We start from the raw sequence: 12,213 nt of genomic DNA on the forward strand, positions 1-12,213 counted from the left end.
ATGCATGTTCTACTGCCTTGCTGCTTTCAGAATTAAGTGGGTCTTTATTTTCCAACATATTACCAATACAAAAAGGACATGTAGCTCCTGGAGCAAGTCCAGAGAAAGGCCATGAAGATGATCAGAGGGCTGCAGCAGCTCTTGTATGAAGACAGGCTAAGAGAGTTGGGGCTGTTCAGCCTGGAGAAGAGAAGGCTCCAGCCAGATCTTACAGAACCTTCCAGTACCTGAGGGGACTACAGAAAAGCTGGGAAGGGGCTTTTTACAAGGGCTTGTAGTGAGAGAGAATGGATTAAAACTGGATGAGAGGAGGTTTAAGTTACACGTTAGGAAGAAATTCTTTAGTGGGAAGGTGGTGAGACACTGGCCCAGGTTGCCCAGGGAAGTTGTGGCTGCCCCATCCCTGGAAGTGTTGAAGGCCAGGATGGATGGGGCTTGGAGCAACCTGGTCTAGTGGGAGGTGTCTGCCAAGACAAGGAGATTGGAACTAGGTGATCTTTAAGGTTCCTTCCAACCCCAAAGCATTCAGTGATTCTCTGATTTTTTGTATTGTCCACCTGCTTTACTTCACTGTGAAGAGACTGTTGCTCAAGCAAAACAGCAGGGTCAGATGTTGTCTCTCCCTGGGGCAAAAGAACATCAAATGTTGAAGCAAACCCAGAGTAGATACCAATACTGCTTGGAAAAAGAGCTGCCAGCAGTGTTTCCCTTTGGAATCATGACTCAAAGCACCTTTCCACCAGGCTGGAGCATTGTTGATGTTCAGAGAGCTGAGCCGTGTGTTTTGCAGGAGTGCCAGCTGTAGTCATGTGGTGGGACACCAGTGCTGTAAAACACCAGCCACTGACTGCTGTGCCTGGCTCAGCAGGTGTCAGTCTTGGGCAAGTTATCCTCCTAGAGACATCTTCATTAGTTTTGAACACCTATACAACAGCATATACATGAAAAACGAATACCTGTATCAATATGTTTTTATGAACAACACCTGAGGGTACAATCCACTACAGTATCTATCTCCAGCAGGGTGTCCCCAGCACCAAGGTGTCTGCATCAAAACTGACCAGTGCTGTGCTCAAGTGCCATCTGAACTCCTGCTCTTTGCTGTTTCAGCTTCTCCAGCTGACAGGAGCTGTGGGCACACATAGAAAAAAAAAACTGGCCTGGCCTGAGCAGCACATCCTTTTGGTTCAACCAGATGTCCTCTGAAGAGCAGGCTTTGGTCACTGCTTATTACTTTTGGTAGGACTAAGCTCTCATGAAGTACTGTGCATGCCACCTAAGGCAGGAGGATAGAAATTTGGTGTCACAGCTTGGTGGGACCACTGGTCAAGCAGGAGAGAAGCCTTTGTATAATTCTTCTCAGGGTCTCAGAAGGCTGAAAGCCACCTCTCAAGTTCTGCAGAATGTGCTCTGATTACCAACACTAGGCAGGAGAAATAAAAAATTCTTGCAGCTTGGTTTTGAGTCTGTATGTCCCTAGGGAGGTTTTAATGGGAATGTTTATCACCTGATGTTTACCACAGACTCCTCCATCCCATGGCCATTTCCTATGGAGCAGCTGATAAATTAAAGCTCCAACTCTGCTTTACTTCACGCAAGTTCTGATTGCTCATACCTTTAAGCAGATTTCAAAGCAAGCTGCTGAAGGAGCACACAAAATGACCAGGAAGATGCCTAACCTGATAGATTCTCTAAGTATATACAAGTTAGGTCTGACAGGAATTTCTGTACCTGGCAGGAGTCTTTGCTAGCCTTCAGTTTTCTGTGAGATTTCTCAATTCTGCAGACTCCCCCAAGAGAGTTTTCCCTGGCCCAGAGCCACCTGGATGCTGCCACAACCCACAGTAACTCCACTAAGACTCTTGCTGTCATATCTTAGGATGGAATTCCCACAGTGAGTGATCCTACTTCCTCAGTTACACCACTGGGACAATATCTGATGCAGTTTCCATTTTCAGATTCAGTGAGTCATGTCAACCCTTCTAAAAGCAACAGAGCATCAGCCTGAGGGAGAACCAAGCTGTAAGGTAACTGATTAAGTCGTGTAGGCACCATTACACAGTCAGTCTCGCCCTGGCATTCTTTTTTCTATTGCATTCAAACCCAGTCCATGCCAACCTTCTGGTAAAAGAATATTAGTTGACCAAGCCTGACTTTTCCCTTGTTAGAGTAGGCCAAAACTAAATGGTCTTGGAAAACCCATTTCAGGCCTTCAGCTCATGCCTTGTGTAATTTCATTAATTGCCTTAGCCTTCTCTGCTATTTCTTAATTGCACACTCAATTATGGCAATGCACTGGCCCTCAAATCTGACTGTGGTCAACTGCTGCCACAAAAATTAAGTCTTTCTAGAGGCTATGCTTATTTAAAAATAACCAGCACATACTGCTTGGTGCTGAGAGTATTTACAAAAACCACACAGCCTTTCTTACACACTAGTGTAGTTCATCCTCTGCAAAGAAATGTTCCTTCACAGTTGTCAGCTTGTGGTTGATGCCTTGTTAGCTGCTGTGGTGGAGTGTGCTCATACAAAACAAGCTGCATTTGGACTTGTATCAAAACTAAGTTTTTTCACAAAGGAGAGCCTCTGGAGCAAGGCATGCATGAACATCTTACAATAAATTACTACAAAGAGCATGCACTCAGACTGGGGCAGCCAGGGACATTCTGACATTCAAGGTGAATCATCTGGGCCATGCAATTAGTTTTAATCCATAATGTATCTGTATCCCTCTCAATATCCTTCCAGTGGGTCACAAAGCTCTTCTGCAAACAACACTCTGAGATGCACAGAGGGCAGCTGTGAAAACTAAAGAAAAAAACAACCAAAAAAACCCCAACACCCAAAAAAACACCAACCAATTAAACATGACAGGGCTTCCATGAGTCAGATGTGGAAGACACCTGTATTAAAAGATAAAGGAGGAGTGGCCACTGGGATAGAAGCACAACAGCTGAATCCATAATGCATCAGGAGACAACCTTCTCTTTCCCAAAGTTTTGGAATTGCCTCTCTGGGATCCACAGAGAGAAACTGAGAAGCAAGGACAAGAGGTTTGGCAGAGCAAAGCAGAGATTAGGTAGAGAAAGTTTCTAACAAAGAGAGCCAGTGCTCTCCCTGCCAACATCCAGATGCAAAGTAAAATTAAGCTCCTTGGAGTTTCAAGCATCCCACCCAGTCATGCGTTTATCTCACTAGAAGAGAGTAGGTTCACCTGCCTGTCAGGGCTGACACATAAAGCACCTTTTGCTATCCATCACAAGAAGAAGCAGGTTTTAAAACCAGACATTTATTGTTTCACAACAGTCTGGAAGCTTGACTCTTCATTTTGGGAATACTCGAAGTAGCCCTTGTATGTTGAGTGTGTATGGCAACATCAGCACAAGTTAACTTAATATTCTGCTAGAGCTAAAATGCACAATGGCATTAATCTAATAATGTTTAACACGTAGTTTCTCAACTGCACACTTCAGGGATAAATTGTAACCTGTCTACAGCACATCAGCAATAAGAGGAACATTTCTCTGTGTTTTTGTGTAATGGGATAAAGGCCTCTAAGGATTCTCTACCTCTGTGTATCTGCAAGGGTTTTGGGCTTTACACTGGCACAGTTTTCAATGAACTGAGCAATGGATTGCTTAGCTTTGAATATGGAAAGATACCTTTTAATGGTGCAGCCACTGAAATGTCAAAATGAGATTAATTACTATGCATTTCCTTCCAAGAAGCCATTGCCAGCTGAGAGTTAATAGTCATACAGTAACATTCATAAATACTCCACTTAGCCATGTGAAATCAAACCACATATCTGTATTCTGAGATCTGACCTCTCCAGAGGATCAGGGAGAGTCCAGAAGGATCAGGTTTGGTCTAAATACAATTGGGTCATACTAACAGGATAAAGGGATCAAATGGTGACTTTCTTTACAGTAAAATTTCTTTCATTAGAATTTTTAAGATCTGAGCAGATCATTCCTGGACAGATCATACATGCACTTTACTACTCAGGGCACCCTTTGTCACTGTGAAAGTCAGATATCCCTACAGTCCTCAGCATCAGCAGGCTGAGCTACTTGTGTCTTTTATTGCTAGAATTTTTTTTCTGAGATTGTTCACAGGGTGGAAATAAAAACAATTTCAGAATGTTTGGTTTTGTTTTGTTACATTTTTTTTCAGTAATACACTTCTTTTCCAGATAATAATACTTTCAAGATCTGACTAGAAATTACCATCAAACAAAAAAATCTGCATTTCATCATACAATATATGAACTTGTGTAATTCTGCATTTGCAGGTGGGGAACGTAGACTTTACCAGAAACAAAGAGCCCATTATTTTTAAGAAATTCAGAGTTTCTTTTTCAGGGTTCATCTCCCTCAAACTAGAGCTCAATAATTCTTTCAGATTTCATGTACACACTCTCTGAAGAATTCAGCCTGGCTGCTTTGGAAAGGATATCAACTCACTGATCTGGAAAGTCAGCAAAAAGAGCTGTTTCAAAAAACTTAGCTTATGCAACTGAATTAAAGAAAGACCCCAGCATCTAGAATGGGAAACTAGAGCCCAGTCTCAATCTCCAACTGATTCTGCAACCTTCTGCTGCCTGGCCCGGAATTACCTGAGCCATAGAGGCTCTATCTTACTAATCTTAAACCTCCCCACTTGCCACCCACTGAGTCCCTGTCCCAGATGTGGCTCCCTCCTTTGGTTCCCTCCCCTGCCTGAGGAGACTCAAATAAAAATCCCCAACATCCAAAGACCACAGTGGGGGCTGGGGTCTCTCCTATATACAAAAAGTCACAAGAAAAGGGAAGAGAGTGAGGAAAGACATGAAACAAGGCCTCGCTCTGCTGTCTGGTACATCTGGGATCTTATTGGGGTTTTCAAACATATTTCTTCTTAATAGAATGCAGCTACTTTATTCTCACCACCAGCATATAAAGCTGGGATCTTTTCACAATTTCTGCTTTAATTATCTTGAATTCCCAGCAATTAACTGCTGTCTTTTCAAGATGCTCCACATAGAGCCGATGGAGCACAAGGTGCAATGATGTGGTGTTTGGCTTTGTGGTTTCAACAGAAAAATGCTTTGCAGAGCAGTACTTTGTTTACAGGATAATCTGTATTCTCCAATTAACAAGCTCGCCTGAACAAGTATAGACCTCTGATAAGGTGATTTCAGTCATCTCTATGTATGGAAGATAGTCCAGGGAGATTACTGCAAGCTGTCACTCTTTGTCTAGCAGTGTTTTCAAATGAATGGAAGAAAATAACAGCTCTAGTTTGTGATATCAGTCTGCACATTAATTAAGATACACCAGATAATGCAATTTTCCTTCCATGCCAATGAAGAAAAGCAAGTATTGCATTGCTTAGAAACATCTGTCTAGCACTATCCTTTAAAATTTAAGATGGAGAGAGGTTTCAGTGTGAACCTCATATGGAGTACTAGCTTCATCCCAGTAGATGGGAGTAGTTTCTCCCCAAACTGGCAACCAGTCACAAGTGGGGTTCCCCAGGGATCAATATTGGGCCCATCTTCATAAGTGACCTGGATGTTGGGATCCAGAGCACCCTGATGAAGTTTGCTGACAACACCGAGATGAGTGGAGAGCTTGACACTCCAGAAGGGAGAGCCACACTCCAGGATGAGCTGGACAGACTGGAAGAGTGGGCCAGCAGAAACTTTATGAAGTTCAGCAGGGAGAAGTGTAAGGTCTTGCACCTGGGAACAGATAACCCAGGAGTGCATTTCAGACTGGGATCCACCTGGCTGGAGAGCAGCCCTGTGGAAAGGGACTTGCGGGTCTTGGTGGATAACAGGCTCAACGAGAGTGAAGAATGTGCTGCAGGGGCAAAGAAAGCAATGAAGATGTTGAACAGCACTGGTCTCAGTACTTATGAACAGTAATTTACAGTGCATTTGTTATGTAGACTCTTCTCGAACACGATAACATGAGCTTAATCTCCAAACTGACAAGGCATGGATTGGACAGATGGACCACTTGGTGGATAAGAGATTGGCTGGATGGCCACACCCAGAGAGTTGTGGTCAATGGCTCAATGTCCAAATGGAAGCAAGTGATGAGTGGTGACCCTCAGGGGTCAGTACTGGGACCAGGGCTGTTTAACACCTTTGTTGGAGACATGGACAGTGGGATTGAGTGTGTCCTCAGCAAGTTTGCTGACAATACCAAGATGTGTGGTGTGGTTGACACCCTGGAGGGAGGGGATGCCATCCAGAGGGACCTTGGCAGGCTGGAGAGGTGGGCCAGTGCAAACCTCATGAAGTTCAACAAGGCCAAGTGCAAGGTCCTGCACCTGGGTCAGTGCAACCCCAGGCACAAATATAGGCTGGGGAATGAATGGCTGGAGAGCAGTCCTGAGGAGACATGAGCCACCAGTGTGTGCTGGAGCCCAGAGAGCAACACATCCTGGGCTGCATCAAAAGAAGTGTGGCCAGCAGGGCCAGGGAGGTAATTCTGCCCCTCTGCTCTGCTCTGGTGAGACCCCACCTGGAGTACTGTGTACAGCTGTGGTGCCCTCAGCACAGGAAAGACATGGAGCTGTTGGAGAGGATCCAGAGAAGGGCCATGAAGATGATCAAAGGGCTGGAGCAGCTCTGCTATGCAGACAGGCTGAGGAATTTGGGGTTGTTCAGCCTAGAGAAGAGAAGGCTCCTGGGAGACCTTATAGCACCTTCCAGTACCTGAAGAGGCTACAGAAAAGCTGAGGAGGGGCTTTTCATCAGAGAAGATAGTGATAGGACAAGGGGTAATGGTTTTAAACTGGGAGAGGGGAGATTTAGGTTAGATATTAGGAAGAAATTCTTCACCATAAGGGTAGGAAGGCACTGGAATAGGTTGCCCAGGGAGGCTGTTGATGCCCTCTCCCTGGAGGTTTTTAAGGCCAGGTTGGACGACGTTTTGTGCAACCTGATCTAGTGATAGGGTTCCCGGCTCATGTCAGGGGGTTGGTGATTCTATGATTCTATGATGCTATAAATCTGTGTCACAACTGGAGACAAAATAAATAAGAACAGCAACACAGCAATCTAAAGAGAACTCCCACAAATCTTAGTTCATTTATGGCTAACCTGTGCAAGCAGAGTTTTATGTCAGTTGACGGAACAAACGCTAAGCTCAAAACTGTAACAGAAATCTGGACTAGAAGTTTTAATTTCCCACCCTCAGCTCTGTTCCTTCATCACAGGGTCATTCTTCTTAAAAAGTGTCCTGGTGATGTGGTGGTAAATCACATAATATAACTAATGTAACAGTATGAATGCAGTGCCAAGGGACCTCAAACAAGATCAAAACCTCATTGCTCAAAGCTGTACATGGGCAGCCTCTGCTCTGAGGAGCCAGCGACTTAATTACAGGGGGCACCAGGAGTGCAGAATGCTGCATTAACTTCCCCAGTGTCACTCCACAAACCCCTGGAAGAATCAGACCTTCAGGCTTGTAAACCAGGGTCCTGCTCCCTGCACACACTTCCTCTTCTGCTTGCTTTGCCAAGTAGCACTCTTAATTAGATTGCATTTGTTAGAAGAAAAAGCAACCATGCATGTGTGTATATTTGTGTGGAGAGACTGCAGTGCTGCAGAAGCATGGCACAAGGGGATTGCTGTTTGACCCAGGACAGTAAGTGAACCACAGTACCAACCACAGAGAGAGAAAAGTGACTTGGTGAAAACTTTTTTATCTTGAAAAAGATGGAGCTTTTCTCTGTTGAAGTTGCAGCCGTAAACAGCCAAGCTCTGAGTTACTGCAGCAATTGTCTGTGCAGCAGCATTTTGTTTGAGGATAGAGACAGTGGCTCTGTTCTCAGTGGGACCACTTTTCAAATCTTTAAAATGTTTTCCCCCAGCCTTGATGTGCTAGTTTGGCCTGGCAGCTGCCCAGCATTTGTAGATATTCACAGCACCCCTTTAAGGCCAAATTCAGCAAAGCTTGGAGCCTTGAGGGGAGGGAGGGGGGGCAGCATTACCTCTGCTAATGCTGACAGCAGGATAAAGCCTTTGACTCTCCTGGACACATTCGGACCAGGAATTTATCACTCAAGCCTGTCAGTGTCACTCACTGCACACAGCTCTTCATGACCTGTTCCTCTGGAGTGCATTGGCTCTCTCTCAGGGTCTGCAGGAAAGTGTAGTCTCGCAAGGGCTGTGCTGCATGAGGCCAAGAGGGGCCCTGGGAGCCCAGGGAGGTGCTGCTTCAAAAGCTGCAGAAAGGGAAAATCAGTTGGTTCTTCTCTGGTCAACTTTGGCTTATGGTATTTCAAGTCCAGTATTGATTCAGTGCTCAGAGTGTCACCAGTGCCTTTAAACAGTTACTATCTAGAAAAGGTCTTCAGTTCTTCTGAAAACAACTGTTTTCAAAAACTATCATGGATAACGAAGTCTGGAACAAAAACAGAAAAAAAAAGGCAACCTGCTGTTTACTTTTGCCCCAGAATTGTTCAGCATATCTTCTGACCTGATACACTCACCAAGAAGGCTGTTTTCATCTCAAATCATGAGCAAGCATAATTCTAGATTCCTGGCTGGAGAGCAGCCCTGTGGAAAGGGCTTGGTGGATAACAGGCTCAACATGAGTGAACAGTGCTCTGCAGGGGCACAGAAAGCTGAGCCACTGTCCAATGTAGGCGAAGGAGTCACATGGAAAAGACAAGGGGAAATGGGCACAACTTGCTCCTGGGGAGATTCTGATTGGACACAGGTGAATATTTCACAAGGAGCACAAGCATTGGAACAGTCTCCCAAGGGAACTGGTGGATTCCCCTACACTGGAAAGTTTTTAAGTCTCAGCTTGACAGGTTTCAGAGCCACCTCATATAAACTATAGTAGTACCTAGAAAGGTTGGACCAAATGATCCTTGAGGTCCCTTCCAACCTGGCATTCTATGATTCTATGATTACTATTGACAACCCTGTACAGTGTTTAAGCAATTCACTGGCTGGAAGATCTGAGATTTTCTGTGAATAGCTTCTCACAGAAGGTTGATCCTTCTCTCCGGTCATCAGTGACTTTTCTCTTCTGTTCTGTTCTGTAAGAGCAACTTCAGAACCTGGGCAAGCAATGAAGATGCTGCAGCACAGCTCTGTAGTGTGCAGGAAGATCCCTAGTATCCATTTGAAATAGCAAAAGCATCACAAGCCTGATAGCTAGTGATTTACTTTTTCCCTCTCTCAAATAGTTTTGAGGGGAGGAGGAGAGATTTTTCTCTCCACGACTCTTTGCTGTTGTTGGATTTCTTCAGCATCATAAAAAAGGCCTTTATATTTGACAAGAACTATTACTGCACAAGAAATCAGAAGAGGTGTTGGGCAGGAAAGGCAGCATCACAACCCTCGGCAAATATTACCTGCTATAATAGGAGCACACCAGAATTTCTTAAAACCAAATCTCATTAAAGTGCAGCAGCTCAATTGTTTTCATCCTCAGATACAACTGATGATTTTTATTTTATTCATCTCAGCTGCAAGCAAAATTTCACTCTCAGTTATCCTTTTGTACATATAGAGTGAGAAGATTGAAGACTTAATTTCCTCAAGAAAGATAAGATGTTATTTGTTTCAGACACCTACACTCTGTAAAGGGCTGAACTTGCTGAGTATAGATTCATAAACTGTCTTGGGTTGGAAGGGACCTCTAAAGGTACCATCTAGTCTAACTCCCCTACAACAAGCAGGGACATCTCCAACTAGACCACATTGCTCAGAGTCCCATCAAGCCTGACCTTGAATGTTTCCAGGGATAGGGCCTCCAACACCTCTAAGGCAACCCATTCCAGTGTATGTTTCTAGTTCGATCTTGCTTTTGACAGCCTTTTTGTTTGATGTTGGAACTATGGACACTGTCAACAGATTTTTGTGAGCACATCTTTAACTGCCCCTGGCAAAGTCTGTGGGGCTACCCCTGGTCAAGCAAATCAGTGTTTGAAATCACCTACCTGCTGCTTAGTTCACCTTTAGTAGGGCTTTTGCTCCTGTCTTCTGTAACATCCTTGTTGACAAATGGATGGAGTATGGAGTAAGTAAGTGGACAGAAAGTAGACTGAAGTGTGGCTAAACTGTCAAGCTAAAAGGGTTGTGATGAGCAGCATAAAGTCCAGCTGGAGGGCAGTGACAAGTGGTGTACCCTGAGGCTGATACTGTGGCCAGTACTATTGACATGATCATTAAGGATCTGGATGATGGGACAGAGTGCAGGTTTGCACTGGGAGGAGTGTCTGATACTCCAGAGCATTGTGCCACCATTCAGAGGGTCCTCAATGGGCTGGAGAAATGGGGTGGCAGGAACCCCAGGCAGTTCAGCAAAGGGAAATGCCAGGTCCTGCACCTGAGGGCAGTTAACTCCCAGCACTGGGACAGGCTGGGGTGGATCGACTGGAAAGCAGCTTTGCAGAGAGAGACCTGGGGATCCTGGTGGATGAGGTGAATGTGAGCCAGCAGAGACTCATGCCTCCTTCTCTGGAGACATTCAAAACCCATCTGGACATGTTCCTGTGTGATCTACTGCAGGTGATCCTGCTCTAGCAGGGGGGTTGGCCGAGATGGTCTTCAGAGGTCCCTTCCAATCCCAACTACTCTGTGATTTTGCAAAAATCCTAGGAATGACTGTTCAGTTGTATTCATCTGCCTTTTAAAAAGTTACACAACTTAATATTTGAGGTAGAAATTATGTTCAATGTATCATTTTAGGATTCTCTTCAGATCTCAGAGATAGCAAGTTCATATGAATCATGATTTGAAGTTCTACATGTTAATAAATAACATCCAGTGCTATATAACTTAAAGCATATAAAGGCTATTTAATAGTAAACAAAAATAATGAATGATAGCACAGCTCATCAGTTACCATGCAGTATTCCTCCAATCTTTATGGGGGGGGAAATGTAGGCACAGAAAGGAAATTAGATAGGACATCGGAGCTAGCACCATCATTTCAGAAATATGTTAAGTCCTATTTCTCAGTAGTTGCCATGACTGCATATAAGGTAAAACAAATACACTCAAGTCAAGGATTTTATTGCCTGTCAGCTTTCCACCAAGAGCTATAACCTTCCCAAGACTTGACTTTGAAAGAAAAACATTAGTTATGGCAGTATCATTTTATTCACCCCTATGGGAAAAAACCTCCAACTTTGTCTAGTAAGATGTCATTTATTCTAAAATACATAATTTAAAAAAAAATGAATTTGAAGCTGCCCATGATTGAACAAAATATCTTCAGTGGAGTTTCTTTTTATCCATTAAAAAACTCCAGACCAGCTCCAATTTTGAACTGTCTAGAGATTCAGACTCCAGCTGTTATTTTATAGGCTGAATACTGTTGACATTTGAAAGCATATCTGGTATTATTTCATACAGAAGGTGGCATTTTCAGTGATAAAATGGCTAAGCAGAGAGTGAGCTCACATTATCAAAGATAAGCATTTCCAAAATTGTCAATTCAGAGGCAAATTATTGCTTGTTCACAACCTTATACAGTGGTGGCACAAGGAGAAAGCAGGAAGTCCTTCACTGAGACAAATTCCTTGTCTTATGAGGACTGCAGACATTTTGACTTTGTTTTATTGGTCATCAGTACCTGCCACTGCCTTGTCTGTGCAGGTCTTGCCTAACCACAAGCCCAAGGCTGCACTCCTGGGATCCATCCAGGGGGATCACAGCTCAGCATGCACAGGCCAGCAGTCCATACAGCACCTGGACTTCTAGCAGTGGCAAGGACAGGCAGTTCCCTTGTCAGCCTTCCTTTCTTGGTTGGGTTTCACTCTGTAGGAGCCACAGCCAAGTAATGGCCCCTGTGGAAGAGCAGGAAGGCTCTGGACTAATACCTGTGTGGTAGCCTGGGGTTGGGGTGCACCTTTTCTAACATGAGCCTGGAGCAGAGCATCTCCCACTGCAGGCTGCCCTGCTGATCAGATCTTCAAGCAATAGAAGTATTGGCTTGGGAAGACTTTCACTGCCATGATCTCCCATAGCATAACCCCCCTCAGATGTGCTAAAAGCTTGCTTAGCCTGGGCTCTGCAAGGAGACAATACTCCTGCATGGATCCACTCCCTGGTGGTCCCTGTTGCTGCTGCCACTCATCAGAAGGAACAGGATTTTTGCTGCTGTGTCTCAGCACACAGTCAACAGAAAGAAGGTGTGTACCCTCTGGGGACACATCAGTATCATCCTCACTCTATAAGTATGTTTAGGGGCT

This window comes from Apus apus, chromosome Z, assembly GCF_020740795.1.
Source record: "Apus apus isolate bApuApu2 chromosome Z, bApuApu2.pri.cur, whole genome shotgun sequence".
Taxonomy (NCBI): Eukaryota; Metazoa; Chordata; class Aves; order Apodiformes; family Apodidae; genus Apus; species Apus apus.